This window comes from Rousettus aegyptiacus, unplaced genomic scaffold, assembly GCF_014176215.1.
Source record: "Rousettus aegyptiacus isolate mRouAeg1 unplaced genomic scaffold, mRouAeg1.p scaffold_m13_p_4, whole genome shotgun sequence".
Classification (NCBI taxonomy): Eukaryota; Metazoa; Chordata; class Mammalia; order Chiroptera; family Pteropodidae; genus Rousettus; species Rousettus aegyptiacus.
Genome location: NW_023416307.1, coordinates 37,333,511 through 37,339,510, shown reverse-complemented (window position 1 = coordinate 37,339,510; position 6,000 = coordinate 37,333,511). Strand labels below are relative to the sequence as shown.

General features: G+C 41.8%; 1 protein-coding gene across 2 annotated transcripts in view; it reads left to right on the top strand.

Moving 5' to 3' along the window:
• The first annotated feature begins 1,379 nt into the window (after positions 1 to 1,379).
• The window catches only part of GNB4 (G protein subunit beta 4), a 45,102-nt gene continuing 40,481 nt past the window's right edge, over positions 1,380 to 6,000 (top strand). The window contains exon 1 of one of the 2 annotated variants that reach the window (XM_036218796.1): positions 1,380 to 1,567. The gene's annotated coding sequence lies outside the window, so the exon portion shown is untranslated. The remainder of the gene's footprint in view (positions 1,568 to 6,000) is intronic. The other variant, XM_016160085.2, reaches the window with a different exon arrangement.

Here is a 6,000-nt window from a genome sequence, read left to right as displayed (position 1 = left end):
AATAACAAATTAATTAAATAACAAAGGGCAATAATAAAATTCAGAATTTAACCATTAAAACATATAAACAGTTACAGATGCAAACCACTCAGGTCCAAATCAACTTTTCTGACACTTCGATATGTAGATTTGGCATTCCTCCCCTTTCTTCTTAATGGAAAAAAGCACCCCACATTAGGGAAAATGAAAATTTGGGGGAAAGCCGCCTTTTATTTCATCATCCTAGCCCCATGGCTGTTTCCATTTTTTGTCGTGGTCTGGATTTTAGACAAAACAGTCACATTTTTTTTTTTTCAGGGTGTGCTTATGGCATCATCTCTTTTAAGGTACTAAGAGATTTATTCCAGGCGATAATGGGAAGCTGTTGAAGAGAAGGAATGGAAAGCTGCGGAGGTGTTCAAGTTCTCTTACGATATTGTTCAAATCTCCAGCACAGAAACTCCACAAAGAACTCCTCTGCAGTTTTCATTACACAGGGCTATTTCTTTAAATTGTTTGACGTCAGAGAAGGAATGCTATAGCAACAGTCTGTCAAACTGGAATTAACTCAGAAGAAAGATGGGGGTGGAGAAAGGAAAACTGCTCCCGGGCGGGTACTGACTTCAGAGAAAGCAAATTGGGTAGATGCATTCACTTTATGACATTTTAAACATAAAACACCAGAGAAATGTGAAAAAAAAAAAAGTCGGTTGAGATGCATAGATGTTTAACTCACACAGAGAAGAGCAACATGACAGTTATCTGGACGGCCTGGTTTCATCATTGACGATAGTAACGATAACTTCCAAGTATTGATCATTTATTTAGAGGCAGGCTCTGTTCAAACGTTATCTCATTTAATATTTTATGACCTTTATGAGGCACGTATCATTATCCCTATTTTCCAACTACAAAACTGAGGCCCTGAGACGGTACACAGTCTCACAACTAGCGATGGTAGAACTGGGACTGCAGTGCAATTTTGTATGACTGGGCTTCAGATGACTTTCTTACATTTAGAATTCCAGAACGTTAAATCTAAGCGGGACCTTGGGGTCTTCTAAGTCAGTCCTCCTATCCTGCCCACGAGCAAACTGAGGTTTATGTGGTACCAGGAAGGAAACTGGACACACAATTGGGGCGCTACTCAGAAGTATGCGCCGGCGTCCAGGCGCCACGCCGACAAGAAAACGAAACTGGCCGGGAATAAATGTTTTTCTTCTAGCAGGAAACCAGAGAGAAAATAGGAAGCAGAAGCCGCGCTCGGCGCCCGCTCCTTTCGCCCCCCGCCCAGGCTGCGCGCGCTCCAGGCCCTGCGCGCGCCCGCAGCGCGTCCTCGGCGGGCCCGCGCGCCTCGTGCCTCGTGCCTCGCGCCTCGAGCCACGTCCCCGCCCCGGCCCCCACGCGCCGCAGAGTTGGCGGCTGGGCGGCGCGGGCCTGGGTGTGGCCGGCGGACCTCGGCGGCGCTGGTCTCGGCGGTGCGCTGCGCTGCGCTGCGCTCTGCACGCCGGCTCCACGAGCGAGGGGCTGCTGAGCGTCCAGCGGACCCAGGCAGCGCCGGGTGGACGCGGGTCCGAACTCCCTCCAGGTAGGCGGCGATCGCGCGAGCTGCGGCTCGTCGGTGCGCCCCGCAGGGGGATTCCGGGCTTTCCGCAGGGGGCGTGAGGCACCGCGGGGCCGCCCGGGCGGAACCCCGCTCGGGTGGCGGCGCAGTGTTGGCCGGGTCCCGCCTGATTCCGAGACCAAGGGCTTCGGGGGGGACAGGACGGGCGCGCCCTGGTCGCGCTCTGCTCCCGGGCGCGGATCGGCCGCTGGGCTGCAGTCTCCACTTCCTGGGCCGCTTGGACCGCTTGCTTTGGGAAGCGAGGGGCGGTCCGTATTCCTGGCCTCCAGACTCCCGGGTTCCTCTTCACGCCCCTAAGCCCCTCTGATGGACACAGCGCGAGCTCGTATTTGCCCCGAAAGTGGCTGTTATTCGAGACTGCCCAGAAGGGTTACTGGGTGAAGAGCTCTGGAAAGGTTCATAAAAGTTCTCCACTGAGTGCTAAAAATGAGTCCAGTGGTTCTGTGTTAAATTTATTTTGGAAATGACATAATGCCCAGCATTTTGGGGATGGGACGGGCGAATTAATGGATTTTGAATGCTCATAAATTCAGTACATGATAAAAGGTTTTCCTTCTCCACATTCTTTTTCCTCTTCAAAACACAAATGATTGCTTTGTACTTTGATATTTATTGTTATTCGGTAAGGGAAGATTGAACTTCTAAAAGTTTAAAAACAGACTTTCATGTGTTTATAGGAGTATTGTTTTGTTATTTGCATCTCTCTCTTCCCCTTTCTCCCACTCCTTCCTTTTTCAGTAAAGGATATGGATGCATCTCTCTGCCTCTCCCCACTGGCAAAATAGCACCCTCCTGGGAAGTTTTCTTAAGAAATTCGAATTTAATTGTTGATTAAATAGCTTTATTACTAGACCCTCTTAGTGTTGCAATCTGAGATTGTGACCTTTAAGTACATCATCTATAGATAGAGCACACACCCTGCTTACTTAGATGAAAGGGAAGTCAAGGACCGTCTTTATATACAAGATTGCATACTTTGAGTCTCTTTGACATGGCACATTGAAGACTTTTCAGTGTGGGGCTTTTGAGTTATTACTGATCCTAGGCTCTCTCTATGGAAGAACATCCAAAGTTGTGGAGAATTCTTTTAAGAGCTTATTTGAGCCAAACTGAGGACATGTGGGAAAGCAAGATCTCAAACGTACGGGAGAATGACAGTTTTGCATTTTCTTTTATACATTTGGAATTAAGGAGGGAAAGTAAGCAAGATTACATGAACCTGTGGGAGAAAGCAAGGATTAAGGATAGTTAAAATTATGTGCTCTCTTGAGGAGGTCTGAAAAAGAGGCATTTCAAAAATGTTTAACCTTGATTCATGAAAACAATGGACAGGGCTTGCTTAAGGCAAAGATAACATTTTATTAGGAAAGTTAAAGGCCCAAAGTGTAACTACCCTCTGTGACCTGGCCTGCTCCGTTAGGAATTTCTGATCAGATCACTCTGTGAGGTTACTTTAAGTTAGACTTAGCCTCTTTTTTGTCCACATCTCTGAAAGTTTATTGTATGTTTCAGTATTTGATTACAATTTTAAGATTTTCCTTGTTTCATTTTGGTTTGTAGATGAATTTGAGTTTCAAATAGAAACTTTTAAAATATTTTATTGAACATGGTTTAACTCATGTGTACATGTTTATAAAATTATAAAATTGGTTAACATGGCTTGTGATATATTTAGGTTAGTCTCTTCGTGAGTCACAGACATTATTTAGGAGGTTCTTCTGAGTCATTTCTTTTTGTTAACCTGTAGGATTGCTGCTTTTAGTATTTTTTGCAGTTTTATTGAAATATAATTGACATATAACATTGTGTAAGTTTAAGGTGTACAACAGGATGATTCGATACACGTTAATATGGCAGAATGATTACCACATTGATGTTAGTTAACACAACCATCATCTCACTTAGTTTTGTGTGGATGGGGAAGATGAGAGCATTTAAGATCTCTCAGCAACTTTCAAGTTTGCGATACAGCGTTGTTATCTATAGTCACCATTGCTGTACACGAGATCAGAAGAAGATCTTATAACTGGAAGTTTTTGTACCATTTGATCAGCATCTCCCCTGAATTATTTCTTTTAAGTCCTTGGTGCTTTAGTGTGTCACATAGATTTGTACACCTTATAAATAGATTCTGAGACATTTTGGAAATTGAGAATTGGAAGTAAGTGTTGGACATTTTTCTGCTCTTACCCAAATACTGCCTGAGATGGTGTGATTTCTCTGATTTCTTCAGGCATGTCGTTGAAGTACACTGTGTGAATAGTTTCTTTACCTTGCTGAGTAATTTAACCTGCATGTATTATTGGAACATCTGTTTACTAAACATCTGTTCAGGGTTAGGGGTGGTGCTATATAGTATTCTATTCATATTGCACATTAACTTGGCAAAAGAGGCATTATCTAGTTCCACAGGTAAAGGAAACTGCCTCTGAAATTCGCTAGTGGTCATGTAACTGTTAAGTAACAATTGGGATTCAAGGCCAGACCTCTGTATGTCTATTTCCTCTGTGCCACATTGACTTAGAGCCAGGGCATGAGGAATGATCCTCAATTACTAGCATAAATTATTAGCATTTTTGTAAATTTTCCAAGACATGCTAGAGATGTGGGTTTGTTTTTCCAGCATGATCGCGTTACTATTTGTCCGTCTTATATAGACCCTCACATCAGTCATTCTTCTCTTGCCTCTCTGTTGCTGGTTAAATGTCTAGCTCAGAGTTCAAAACCTTCCTCTTGCTAGGGCAGAATTTCTTCTATTGACATTAATAGGTAGTGATAGCTTAATTACCCTTCCAAAATAATAACCCCATTTTAATGTGGGTACTACAGAGCTGTACATATAATTAATTTGGAAGGTTACAACCAGGATGGCAATCTATGGAATATGGGGAACCCTTTGATACTCCTCAAATTAAACTAGAAGATATTTTGACAGATATATCCCCTGTGATTGTCCTGTCCATCCTATAGCTTCAATTTCAGTTTCTATGGAATCATTTATATCATTATCCAAACATTCTGTTATGTCTCCTATCTTAAATAAAGTTCCCCCTTGATCCAGTATCCTGTCCCATTTCTCTGCTCTACATGTAGAAAGCATAATTTTTTGACAGAACAAAAATAAATACAGGGGAGATAACCAGAATCTAGTTACCTCAAGGGGTGGGTAGTAACAGTAAAAGGGATGATGGAGGGACTGGCACTGCTCTGATTATACCATTTGGTATAGTTTTGAGTTTTGGAAACTTGTTAATGTTTTATATGTTCAAAAATAAAATTAACAAGTTTTGGAGGAAAAAACTCCAAAGTTGTATACGATCAGCAACAAATGAACCAGCTGTATTTTAGTGAATAACATCAACTCTCAGAAGAAAAAAAATAAATCCAAATATATTTTTAATACGACTTTGACTATATACCTTTACTTTAAAGATAAAAAGGACTGCCAAAAAAAAGTCTTGAACTCTGTAGTAGGCTATTCTTTACAGTGGTGGAGACATAGCAGTTCTGAAACTATTTTGTATGGTAGGATTGGGCAAATGAGTAAATTTATTGTTATTTTTGGAGCTGGGGTTTTCACTGTGGGAGAAGGGGAAAAAATATGAAATAGAAGAAGGCAATGAAGAACTGGTGTTGGATTGAAATTAGTTATCAATATAAACTTGTGGTTAAAATATACATACATTCATACATACATACACATATCTCCTAGCTCTTGTCTAATGAAAGAATGACATCTTAGCAGCAATGACACCCTTGTAGCAGGGAACAAAACTAGTGCCCAGACCTAAATGGCCGGTTCTAGAGCTGGGGCAGGGCAAGTATGAGCCTAGAAACCGAAGTCAGGAACTGTTCAAAAAACTATTGGGGACATGTGAAATGGACATAGCCACTAGCTTGAATGGTCAAATCCGGGAAAACTTGAGCATCAATATGAGTTATGATAATGATGGATTATAACCCATTGAATTAAATAAGAATCCACAAGGCCGTAATAAGTACGAAAAGGACAATCTCTGTCAATCGACTGCCAGTAAAGAATGTAGAAGAAACAATAGAGGAGACACTAGTTTGCAACTATCATGGTAATGTTAACTCATGCAAGTTACTACTAGCGAAAGTTCAATGGGGAAAACGATATTAATAAATCTCTCTAGAGATTAATGACTAAGAAGAAAACAATAACTTTACAGTAGAGCAATCTGGTAGACATCACCTCAACCAAGTGATCAAAGTCAGCAACACTATGGAATAAACATGTTCCTCTTGATGTGTGTGCTTCATTGAACTAGGAACATCATTTCTTTTCCCTGGCGGAACCAATCGAGATACCTTAATTGAGGATTGTTCTACAAAGTTAACTGGTTTGTTCTCTTCCAATATGTTAATGTCCTGAA